The 13,961-nt window shown below is 38.7% G+C and overlaps 1 protein-coding gene and 1 non-coding gene across 2 annotated transcripts in view; one reads left to right on the plus strand and one right to left on the minus strand.

Moving 5' to 3' along the window:
- The window catches only part of Smp_088920 (serine/threonine kinase), a gene marked incomplete at its 3' end in the record, with an annotated part of 59,905 nt that extends 56,119 nt beyond the window's left edge, over positions 1-3,786 (minus strand). Inside the window, exon 1 of the mRNA XM_018795012.1 lies at positions 3,480-3,786. The remainder of the gene's footprint in view (positions 1-3,479) is intronic.
- Positions 3,350-3,421, plus strand: Smp_tRNA_00731_Val_TAC.1.1. Its single transcript has one exon. It is a non-coding gene (tRNA).
- Positions 3,787-13,961: the final 10,175 nt, after the last annotated feature.

Consider the following 13,961-nt stretch of genomic DNA (forward strand, 5'->3'; position numbering starts at 1 on the left):
AACCCTTTAAGTGTATGTTTTAATCTGTCCGTAACCCAGGGTCGTCTACCAAAAGACTGGAAGAACGCCATAGTAAGTCCAGTCTTCAAAACAGGTACAAAACATAAGCTTGAGAATTACCGACCAATTAGCCTAACTAGTGTGGTTGTTAAAATCTTAGAAAAGATTATTCGGAAGGAACTGTTAAAGTATCTCGATGAAAACCGGATCCTCTCCGAAAAGCAGCATGGTTTTAGAACAGGTTACTCTTGTCTCACAAACTTATTAGTCGCTCGTGAAAGCTGGTGCGCTCTTAAGGACCAAAAATTACCTCGCAAGGTGGGACCGTTGATGTGCACTGCTGAGGAGTCCCACAATAGGACGAAACGGCCGTCCAGTATTTCCAGGTTTTCCATGGTGGTCTAGCTTCAATTGACACATGATTTCAACCATATAAAAATTACTAAAATCTCCGCAAAACCCTCTCTGATAATATTTCTTTTGTTAAACCTATTTTTGTATATAAATGAATCGGAAACAAATTATAATTTATAATGTCTAATCATAAAACACAACAAATGGAGTAGTTGAATGTATTTTACTATAAGAATATTAAAATAAATACATTTTCAAACTATTCTCTATTAATAAATGTGGATATAGGATTTGTGTTGGTTCCTGTCCCGTGTACTAGTAATTTTATAATTAGTCACTCTTATCAAATACCAATACCAAACAGAGGGATATACAAAAAGCAATCGTTGCTTAGTGTGATAATACACACTCATAAGGAAAATGTTAACAAAAGGAATTCATTAAAACATTCGGTGTAACAGAAAGAATTCATGCTATGAAATTTCAAGATAGTGTAGCGAACTACTTTTCCCTAATGTTTGTGGCCAGTGTATTCTTTCTTGTTAACTAATTGAAAAAATTTTTTATCAGAAAAGCCTAAATGTTGAATCGTATCCACGCACATCGAGATGTGAATAACCATAGTATAAACCTGTGGATTCTCTTTACTAAGGTCTCTGAGATTGAAACAAAACAGTCTTCTGATATTCTCCAAAAATTACATTCATTAAGTTGACCTTATCCTTTGTTAAAATGATCTTAATTTCAAGTATGTATATAATGAACAAATTAACATCAATTTTAAAACTAAGTTTACTTTAAATTCATTTAGTATTGTTTGTTGGAATCTTCCCATTGATGTGTTAGGACTGCAACTGGTCAGTCTCTAATTGGCATATGTGCATACTGTGCGTATTGCCCCGATATAGTCCCAAGTAGGACGAAACGCGCGTCCTGGATTCCACTGCTAGTCACTATCCATCTTTGCTCATAAGTTTACTTTATTTGAAAATAAAGTACGTAAATTTCATTCATAAAAAAGTATCTTTATAACTATAGACAATCATAGTCTATCTCAAACAAACTTGTACTTTTAACCGAATTCAGAGTTTACACAAGACATGAACGGTAAAAGCTAAATAAACATGAATATCTTAATAGAATGAAATAAGCTGTTCAAAAGCTGTTACCAGAATTATATGATATATATTTACACAATATTTTCGTGGTTTTCGTATTAAAGTTGCTTAGGGTGAAGAATTCGGTTTTTTAAAGTCCTATTTGTGTGATAGTTCAAGCTCATACCATTTGTGTTTTAAAGTAGACTGTATGTACACTAAACCTACTTTGGTAATGTAAAGTGATGTGATTCATACTATCTTTTCAACATAATCTGTCATTTTTATCTTCCATTCCGTCTAGTTTTAACCTTATTTTTTATATATTAATATCATAATAAGTAAATAAGTGATCAGGTTATTCGAAATGCATTACGCTTATAAAATACATAGTCTCAATAAACTTCTTTCCATTAAATGATTGAAAACTTACTCATAATCAGATCATAATACAGATAAGATTATTTCTAAAGATTTTTATTCAAGAAACAATACGAAAATAGGTACTAAAGACTTTGTGAACAATACAGTGGTTTATACCACCCGAAGAAAGAAAATATGTTCTTTCATGGTTAGTGAACACGCAAAACAAATCCAATTATCTTTTGAAATATAAATGAGTAGTTTTTATTATATTTCATTTTTATGTATAAAGGCTTTGTCTAATTAGAATTATATGGATTTTTATTCATCTAAGCTTCAGATATCTGTTGTATATCTTCATTATCTCACAATAACTTTAGTCGTTGGAGTTTCAATAATTATAGTAATGAGTAATCCATTGATACACAACAGACATTAAACCTTAGAATTGTCATAGTCAAGAATACCTCAATACCGTTTTCTTGTTTAGTAAAATTTCATTTCTTCTCATGAAATGAAGTGGCATTTATTTTTCCATTTATAAGTATAACAATTTTGTATTTACAATTTATTCTATTCACAGATAATCACTGATTAGGTTTACGCGATAACAAAACTTTGTGACAATATCTTCCAATCATTTATTTGTCACTTTTTAGTCTCAGAAGAAGAGGCTTTAATTTTCTCCACATAAGTGTCAATATTTCTTCAAATAGAATAAGGCATTAGATGATTTTTTTCATGATGATCTTATCTACAGGACATTACATGTTATCAAAACATTTTTAAGTTAGAAAAAACAACCACTTCACCTAAATTATAGAAGTAATGATATTCTAGGTAAGTTATGTAATCAAACGATTACTTAATAAGATTACTAGGTGATCTATATGGATTATCTATATCGATTTTATCTTTTAGATATAATCAGTATTGCTAAGCAACATCTTATTTAAAAATAAAAAAGTATTATTTTAAACCAAATAAAGGCGAAAAAAAGATGTAATAATGTCAATGTCAAGAAAAGAGTTCATATCAAAAACCAAATAGATGATTAACATATTTTCAATGAAATACATTTTTTTTATGAATCAACTATGAAATAATCATCTTTTTCATGATAGTTTAGTTATCATACGATCAAATTATATTTACACTATGACCATTACAAACTATAGATATCTAAGCAAAGATGGATATATATCGAGGCAATACGCAGAGTATGCACATACGCCAATTAGAGACTGACTAGTTGCAGTCCTAACACATCGATGGGAAGATTCAAACAAACAATACTAAATGAATTTATAGATATCTAATATTGAAAATGAATTTATTTCTATCACTAAGATATCAGTCTTCAAATTGTATTTTAATGACATGAATATATAGAATATTTGATTATGGAATCATTTCACAAGGTCATCTGAAATAATCAATTGGTTATGTCATACGTCATTTTGTCATTCTGGAATAACTTACAGTTTATCATTATTACATAATTAAGATTTAGATGTAAATAATTGTTAACTTGGGTTCGGTGATATAGTGGTTATCATGTCTGCTTTACACGCAGAAGGTCCCCGGTTCGAACCGTGGTCGAACTCTAATTGTTAACTTAAAGATTTAAATAAAACAACCATCTAATTAATATAAATAACTAACCTTATTTTTGTTTTAATTCCAATGAATTTGATGAACTACAATTCAATGTATAATGATAGAAATTTTTGAAGAAAAAATACATTTAAAAAGATACTAGATAGTGTATGTTTAATATTTAATATTCCATTTGAATATTATGCAATCAAAAACTGAAAACACATATTTCTGGTACTATTTTGGATATTGTCTTTTGTATGAAAATCACTTTTAATTAGTGGTTTCTAGTTACTTTATTAAAGTTATACAATAATCAGTGACTGATTAAACAAATTATTATTCTTCCTTATACTAGCCAATCATATTTTGTAAGTAGATCTCATTAGCTCATATATATTTTTTCTTTTCTGACAATTGATTGGATAGTTTGGATGATGTGTTTTGTTTTGATATAGTCAACTTGTTAAATCTAAAGCACTCTGAACTCTTATGACTAAGTTTGTCAATTGTGTGTCTTTTATTCATATGAGATTGTATAAATAGTTACCATGGCAACGTGATTATAATTGGTTCTCTTGAATGTTCGATTTGAAATATGAATTTCATTTCTGATACATTTTAATATTAATAATAATATTGACTAGATAACTGATGATGCATCTTTCCCAGCTTTTTAAACATAAATAATGTTGTGAAATTCAATTAGTCTTTTACTCAATTAACTCATTTTCAATCTGCTCTTAAGTTGAGATTATGTCCAAATTTTAGGCTTCAATTATTTTGTATCGGGTTTAAAAGTATAAATGCAGCTTGTGAGATAATCCTTGAAGTAGGTAGAACTGTTTTCTCTTTTATTTCAAAAGATAAGTTTCTGGGTTTTGGAATTACGATTGCTATTATTTAACTTATGCTAATAACCTAGGAAATCCAATATAATATTGCTGACTCACCACCATATGAGTACTTAATCTGCATCATCTCACTTCGAATTCGCATTATTGTCCTCTATAACCTACTCTAGAATGGTTAACACAGTTTACTGGTTTACAAGCACGTTGGGAGAACAAATGGAATTTTACTGAACAGTTTTTTAATGTGATGACTACAGAATTATACAAAGTGATCATGCCTGCATGGCTCGGCCCATGCATTCTCGAGGGTGTTCATGTTTCGATCTTCTTTGACCTTCAAAACTTTTCACTTACTGTTCAACGTCCAAAAGCAGAAATTATGAGGTATAGTATACTCAATTTGAAGGGTTCAGGATTGTTCCACTGTCACTACAAGCTCGTAATTGATCACGAATATAGAAATTACTTCTCATTATTGAGTCTGGAAAATTATCCAAGAAACAAATTTCATTCGCATCAAGAAACTGTTCAAAACTACAGCAACGACTCAGGGAATTTTTTTGAAATTGATATCACTATATACAAATTTTAAGTCTCTGTATTGTAGTGCAAATTATATGCCTAAATTATAATTTAATATCTTTAACTGATATTAATGATCTAACAACGTACATTCATAAATGACTTCTAAGTAAAGTGTTTTGTTGCTATGATCAAACCTTTCCGTTATCATACATTTAAAATAAGCAATAAGATTAATTAGCCCGTTGTAGAAAACCAAACATCGATGTTACTGATCTTGATTGTAACCGCTACTAATGCAAGAAAGAAAATCTGAAATTATCCATACATGATAATCACATCAAAATTACCATTGCTTTGGAAAGATATAGTGACTTTTGATTGTTGACCCCAAGAATCTGTAAAGAACCTACCAACATATAAACGAGAATATGAATTCTAGAATACTTATCTGATTTCTAAAAACTTGTCTATAAATTTAATTGGAAGTCGGAATAAATTCCGGTTTGAATGACTTATAATAGCCATTTTAACAAAAATCTACAATTACCTATCTTCTTTTCAATATTCTATTATGTTAATTAGGTTGATACGAGAGTTTACTAACAGTATTCTACCATGACTTTTAATCAGTATCATTTTATAGCTTGAAGCTGTAGTGACCGGCCAGTCTCGATAAGAACACGATTGGAATAACGGAAACAATTATTATTATTGTAACCAAATGTACCAGAGATTGTTTTACTGTATTTGTTTAACTGTATCAGTTTCACTTCTTGTTCCGCTATCCGCCTTGTTTGGTTCGAGCTTGCTCACGCACTGCTTATTCGCTTGTACTTTTTGGCACGTCTCGGTATTATTTCGATACCACGAGATCGCCAATAAATATACTTGATCTGGACTAGTAAAGCCTTCTGATTTACGGGCTATCAAGGGAACCAAGTCGTTTTTGGACGCGTAATCGAATAGTAGTGGTGATCATAGTCCGTCCACGACTCGACATCCACTACAACTGGTGAGCCGTATTTGGAACACGCAATACAGCTGGTAACCCAATCCATCGAGCACAAGTCAAACGTGGCCAATTCTCCAAACCAGATCAATCCGGTGAGTCTATTTATCTATCCACATCTGTTGCATATATTCGTATTGATATTTTTCAATATATAATATTTTGGCAACTTAATATGGTAGATAACGATAAGAATAACATAAATATGATAGACTCCGAGATACAGGTTATCAGTTTTCGACCGGTTCCTTTCATCCCTCATGATCCAGAAGTCTGGTTCGCGGCACTGGAATCTCAATTTGAGATCCGCCGCATAACCAATCAAAGGCAGAAGTACGCCTACGCTTTGGAATCATTGCCCGGGGATCACCTAACCGCTGTCCGTGAGGTTGTCCTCAATCCGAACGTTCCAAACGTTTATGACCGTCTTAAGGATGCCATCCTTCGACATTTCCTCCCATCAAGAGAGGAACGATTGAGGACACTATTAGCACGTCACCCTATGGGTGATGCTAAGCCGAGCCACCACCTCACGCGCCTGCAATCCCTTGCAGGAAACATGACAGCTGACTCTGAGATAGTCAAAGAGTTGTGGCTCGAAGCCTTACCAGTCAGTATCCAGCCAACCCTTACGGCTCTGCTCGAGGACACCCCGCTCAACAAGGTGGCCCTCATAGCAGATAAGATTCTAGCACGAGTTAACACCAAAGACGACTATTTGGTTGCTAGTACTTCCCATTCTAACGTTGATCTCGATGCTAGACGACCTCCGGCTCATGGGGATAGGGACAGATGTATCCATACTCGTCTCAGTTTCCGAGACCGCGCAAATGTGCCAGCCCCCTACGTCCCCCGACCCAGGTCACAATCTCGAAAAGCCGTAACGACTCGCCCCAAGCGGGCATCTTCCAAGCCACGCCAGAAGGCGGTTTCGGAAGCGAGTCCAGGTTGGTGCTGGTTTCACCGTGCTTTCGGAGCCGGTGCCCGTCATTGTCGAGCTCCCTGCTCATACAAGGCGGGAAACTCCTCAGCCGGCGAGTAAATGCGGCCGTACTCGCCGGCACTTCACCTCAGGTTGGCCGTTTATTTTACGTGCACGATTATCGCACCAACGCTAGGTACCTTGTGGATACGGGTGCCCAAGTTTCTGTCGTACCTATCGGTAACAGTAAGTCTCAAGCCACTATGCTTCGACTACGCGCTGCGAATGGCTCAGTCATTCCCACCTATGGTACACGACAACTTACGGTCAACCTGAGCAACCGACGACAGTATCTGTGGACGTTCATCATTGCCGATGTTCCCACAGCTATACTCGGTATCGATTTCCTACAGCACTATGAATTGCTAGTCGATTCACGTAGGCTGCAGCTAATTGATACTTCGTCGAACAGCAACTTTATGGGCTCTAAAGCCCACACAAACGCGTACCGAATCACAGGTGTATTTCATCCGCGTGACGATTTATTCCACGCTTTATTTCAGAAATTCCCCAAATTAACTAAACCCCTCGAGGAGACTCCATCGGTGACCAATCGTGTGGTACACCACATAGTCACCCGCGGACCACCAGTCACGGCAAGACCTCGCCGACTGGCACCGGACAAATTAGCTTTCGCTAAACGTGAGTTTGACAATTTACTAGCTACTGGTATTATTCGTCCTTCTCACAGTCCTTGGGCCTCACCTCTCCACATGGTTCGAAAAAAGGATGGGGTTAGTTGGAGACCATGCGGAGACTACCGAGCGTTAAACACAGCTACACGTTTCGATAGCTATCCCATCCCCCACATACATGACATCACGGCATCACTCAAGGGCACGACAATTTTTTCCAAGATCGATCTGATACGAGCATATCATCAGATCCCAGTCGCTCTTGAAGATATAGAGAAAACTGCTATCACGACTCCTTTCGGTTTATTTGAGTTCCTACGAATGCCATTTGGATTACGGAATGCTGCTCAAACTTTCCAAAGGTTTATCGATAGCATTGTACGAGACCTAGATTTTGTTCACGTCTATATTGATGACCTGCTAATCGCATCATCAAACGTAGATGAACATTATCAACACCTGACGCTACTATTCCAGCGCCTTTCGGATAATGGAATAATAGTCAACCCCGACAAGTGTGAACTCGGGAAGAAGGAAATAAAATTCTTAGGTCATGTTATTAAGCATGAGGGTATTCTACCTTGTGAGGATAAAGTACGTACTATAAAGGAGTACACTGTACCGTCCACACTCAAGGAACTGAAGGCATTTCTCGGTTTGGTCAACTTCTACCGACGCTTCATTTCGCACGCGGCAGAACAGTTACGACCGTTAACCGATTTACTTCGCGGTAATCCACGCAAACTGGAATGGAACGACGCCGCACGTACTGCATTTTCAGATATCAAAACGGCCCTAGCTCAAGCCACACTTCTCGTGCATCCTGACCCATCAGCCACGCTTAGTATAGCGGTTGATGCATCGGATTTCGCCATAGGAGCCGTTATGCAACAGAATATCTCCGGTAGTTGGCAGCCCCTCGAATTTTTCTCACGACGCCTCACTCCCACGGAGACGAGATATAGCGCTTTTGGTCGCGAACTGCTAGCAGCCTACTGCGCCATCAAACATTTCCGGCACGCTGTAGAAGGTCGTAAGTTCATCTTATTCACCGACCATAAGCCCTTAACGTATGCTCTGCATACCAAGTCTGACCGCTACTCACCACGAGAGTGCAGACATTTGGACTATATCTCCCAGTTCACGACAGACCTTCGTCACGTCAAAGGCGAGTCGAACTGTGTTGCTGATGCTTTATCACGTATCCAACTTAATGCAGTTACTTTGCCAATGCTTGACCTACCTGCTATAGCCGCCGCCCAAGCAAACGATACTTCATGCACGGAAGCACAACAGTCTACGTCCCTTCAGTGCCGGGAAGTACCCCTAGCTACTAGCTCAGGTACTATCCTATGCGATACTTCCACGGGCCTCCCTCGACCCATCGTACCCTCCGCTTATCGCCGTCTCGTCTTTGATGCCCTTCATGGTCTATCTCATCCTGGTATCGCAGCCACCCTACGCCTCATAGCTGCACGATACGTCTGGCCGTCAATGAATAAAGATGTCCGTATGTGGGTAAAACAATGTTTACAATGTCAACGATCAAAAGTGCACAGGCACGTAGCTGCCCCTATTGGCACTTTCGCTACGCCTGATGCTCGCTTCGATCACGTTCACATAGACATTGTAGGACCATTACCACCATCGCACGGGTATGATCACATACTCACATGCATTGATCGTTTCACAAGATGGCCCGAAGCTATTCCCATCACGTCTATTACGGCGGAGACAGTTGCTCACCGCTTCGTAGAACGATGGATAGCTATGTACGGTTGTCCCTCGACTGTCACGACTGACCGAGGACAACAATTTGAGTCCGCATTATTCTCCTCACTAACACGGCTGCTTGGTACGGAACGCATACGCACTACCGCCTACCATCCAGCATCAAACGGTTTAGTTGAACGGTTTCATCGCCAACTTAAAAGTGCTCTTCGAGCACACGAAAACAACAATTGGTACGAAACCCTTCCGCTCGTCCTCCTGGGAATCAGAACGAGTCTAAAGGCAGATATTCAATGTTCCGCCGCTGAACTTGTTTACGGCACGACATTGCGTCTGCCTGGGGAATTTTTCACACCATGGAGCAGCACTAAGTTCGGCGAATCAGACTACGTCCAACGACTGTCTGCATTCATGCGAACACTGACTCCGGTGTCAACTCGTATACAACATCGACAGGTCGCTCTCCCTCGAGAGTTATCTACCTGTTCACATGTTTTCATACGAGTAGATTCGGTACGCAAACCTCTACAACAGCCTTACGAGGGCCCTTTTCACGTGATTTCCCGTCACGAAAAGACCTTCAAGGTTGATCGACGTGGCCGCATCGAAACAGTCAGCATTGATCGTCTCAAGCCAGCACACGTCGATGACAGTGCTATACCTGATAAGCCGAGACCCAATGTTAGACCCATCAGAGCTTCTAGCGGGATTTCTACATCTACTTCGGATCCCACGCTAGATGCACCTAAGACCTCATTCTCACGTCCCAGTCAACAGCACGTGTCATCTGCCCCGTCTACGGACGAGACTTCCGTCTCACGTCCAGACCTGCAGACCACACCGCCCTTGACTGCGGATGAGATTGCAGGCTCACGAGGTTCGAACGAGACTACCGTCTCACGTTCTGGTCGCCGAGTACGCTTACCCGTACGCTTTCTCGACTAACCTCATAACCAACTACGGATACAGTATAGGAATCTGCCCCTATACTACAAGAAAGCTACACTTTTCTCTTTTTCTATCATTTTTTTTGTTTACCCCGAGCCTACGCCTCCGACCATCGCTGTTACGGTATCGTCGACTTCAGTCAACTTTCGCGAAAGCTGGCCTGATCACCCACGCTATAGTCAACGCACTCAGTCGATCTCTCTGGCTCCAAATACGTATGATATACATTTGGTCCCGAACATGGTTATCCTGGTCGCATCTGGTTCCTTGGCTCAATCTGGTTTCGTCCTACGTCTGCAGCGTTTCTGGTCCGGACCTCTACGAACGCAACCTTCAGATTCTGGATACAAACCACTCTGGTGTAGCATGCTAATCCAAGCAATCAATACAGCACGTTCCTTCTGGTACCGTTCTACGTCAAAGACTTTTGGTGGCAACTCGAGGATCAATGATCACTCCCTGTTCTGCCAACGTTTTCGTCCTACAATTGCACGTTTCGCGATCAGTCCCACGAATGAAACCGCTACGTATCGAAAGTGTAAATCCTTTCTAGCGGGGGGCTCCTGTAGTGACCGGCCAGTCTCGATAAGAACACGATTGGAATAACGGAAACAATTATTATTATTGTAACCAAATGTACCAGAGATTGTTTTACTGTATTTGTTTAACTGTATCAGTTTCACTTCTTGTTCCGCTATCCGCCTTGTTTGGTTCGAGCTTGCTCACGCACTGCTTATTCGCTTGTACTTTTTGGCACGTCTCGGTATTATTTCGATACCACGAGATCGCCAATAAATATACTTGATCTGGACTAGTAAAGCCTTCTGATTTACGGGCTATCAAGGGAACCAAGTCGTTTTTGGACGCGTAATCGAATAGTAGTGGTGATCATAGTCCGTCCACGACTCGACATCCACTACAAAGCTATCAGTCGTACAGCGGTAACTATGATGACCTCAGATTCCTGTGTACATTATATTTACTATGATCTGATGAAATGTAAATGTTTGTGCTCCACGTGACTACAAAGTAACTTGAAAAGAATGGCATGTTTTGTTTCCATAATGTTTTTAAACAATAATTTCATCTTTAAAATATCTCTACAGATTTATTCAAGAGTTTCGTACACCAATTACAGTTTAAAAATTTGCTCATCACTATGGGATTATTAACTGTTGAATTTCAGTGAAATCACGAACCCATCTACGACTTTGCTCCACTAGTCAAGGATTCTTGCAAAAGGTCTGTGTCGAATGTAAGGCAGGTACCCACCGAAGACAGTGGAAGATGGATGTGCAATATGGTGAATTGTTTAAAGTTGGACTTGTGAACCACTGGATCCCAGGTTAGTGATATAGAGGTGAAGCGTTCGCACGGGATCGACTATCTTGGGTTAGACTGCCGGGCTCGGGGTCGTGTGTACGCACTTCCAAGGGCTCCTGTACTAAGATGAAACGATTACCTAGTTTCCTCTCCTTCTTAATGGTTTTTTAACTTAACATGATTCATGATTTCAGGGAAGTCATCAATCTACTGTTAACAGAGTTACGTTTTGATCATACGTTGTCACGTCGATTTCGAATGCCTTATCGCTGATTATGAATATCAACAAAGTAAGAAAACAAAATATGGATATAAATCTTCAAGATACCTTCAGTAGACCTTGGTGAATTCAAATGCGAAAAACATTTCTTGATGTAAAAGTTAAAATCCTTCACTATTAGTACTGAAGAAACGAACTCGTAGACTGAGCAGACTTTATCAAGAATAGTGAATTATAGATTTTTCACTATAACATTTCAGGAACTTTATGTTTTTTAAATACTGCATACAATGGGTGATACTAACTGAAAGACATCTGCCATCATATTGTATAGAATAAAACTTGTATTTGAATTTAATATAGTACTGTTGCGCAGCTTGATAAGTTGAAAGAAATGCAACTGTCGGCAACCGAGCTGTAGACACCCTGTGGAAAGCGGTATGCAGCTAGATGAGCGCAAAGGATGGTACTATAGTTTGGAGTCAGACTTTCGGTAGTAACGACTCATGTTCTCTAAATGCAACTTATGTTCATTCACCGCATTTGTACTCAGAAGTCGTCGTTCATCTTTTTTTCAACGACGACCTAAATTGAACCTCAGAAAAAACGCAATTTAATCAAGAAGTATTAGACGAGCACGAACGAATGTTTTTCACTTGGAATTCAAAATCAAACAGTCATCAATACAAGGTAATCATTGATTCATTCAAACACCACAATATCATGGACTGGCGCATGCGGTGATGGTCTCACTAACTTCTCTGTACGCACTCTTACCAATATATTTCCACAATAATGTCATTTGTGTTATACGGTTTTCAAAGCAGTCATAGTACTACAATACGTAGAAGGGGTAATCTACGTTAGATGCTGACCGCGAGATGTGACTTTGAAGTTAGCTGGTTCATCATACCGTTTCCGTCTAACTGGAGCAGGCCTCTAATCATTCGACAGACATCATCAACGCTGATGGTCTACAAAGCCTTGTATTTTGGGGGAAGTAGTCTTATTGCCAAGTATTAATACGCACCCAAATGATTCACATTAGCTTTAGAATTGACCTTAATAACTCAAAAGACATTTGACGGTTGAGTCATCTTTAGCATGATAATAACCCTATTCTTTTCCTAGGGATGGCGACGTTCATCATGCATACATGTCTTATTTTATTTTCCTGTTTTTCTGCGCCCACGACCTTGTGTGTGCATGTGTGGCTGACACTCTCTAACTGATCCAATGCCTGTCTTTTTGCCATGCCTCGAATTATCAGTCTTCGGCTATATTGATGCTTGAAACGAGTAATACATGTTTTGGCATGTTTGCTTTTAACGATCTAATTCCTTGTTTCCTTTCTCTTACTGTCTTTCTGTGATAACTAGTGCATGAGATTGTTGTGGCTTTACTTCACTAATCGTTCATCCCGCTAACCGTTATAATATAAATTTCAACGGTGTTTGAAATCATAAGGCAAGGTGAAGTGACAACTACAGTTTATGATCGTATAGCGCAGATCACAAAGTTATAAGCACATCAAACGAATTTGGTGCAGAAGGGCAAATAATTATATGCGAGCAGTTACATAGGCAACCTTATAGTCAAATTGTATAAGGGCGAAGCAAGGCAAAGCTAATAATAGGATTTCAGTACGTATATATATGGGGAAGAGGATGGGTCATCGAGTGAAATTTAAGCAATCAACATTTTAGCTAGAGTCTATCATATGCTCTAGTGATTATAACGGTACAAAGAAATATGCGAATCGGTACTGTTCGAATAATATTGTCTGTTAAGTTAGTAAAAGGGCTTAACCAATATTACCCATAGTCGAAATTGGTTGTAGGGTAGTTGCTATAAAATAAACGTATCACAACTACATTCTCTTATCTGAATTACTGTAATCCACTTTTCTCCAATGTGAATCAGGTCAATAATTAAATAATAGGGTAGATAGCATACGTATTTCGCTAACATAATCACGCGATCAAATTGGAGTCAGATCATCGGGCCACTGGAGCACTAAAAGTTTGTACAAGGTCTGTCAGAAATAAAACTCAAGAAAGTGATTCCTTCTGTGCTCTTCCATCCCGGTGGCAGCAGTCGGGAAACATCTAAAATATCTATGTGTGAGGCTCAATCCGCATGTAATACGAAAAGCAGCAACCTGATTATCAATGTCATCAACAACCATCCAGGTTCTCTCGTTGTGTGCAACGCTACTGTATTTCCTCTCCAGTGAAAGCTGAAGAATGGATGCAAACCAAAAATGAAAAACGTCCTAGTGTCATTAAACAAAAGTCATTCTCTCCAATAGTAGTTGAGAA

The sequence above is a fragment of the Schistosoma mansoni genome, chromosome 1 (assembly GCF_000237925.1).
Source record: "Schistosoma mansoni strain Puerto Rico chromosome 1, complete genome".
Taxonomy (NCBI): domain Eukaryota; kingdom Metazoa; phylum Platyhelminthes; class Trematoda; order Strigeidida; family Schistosomatidae; genus Schistosoma; species Schistosoma mansoni.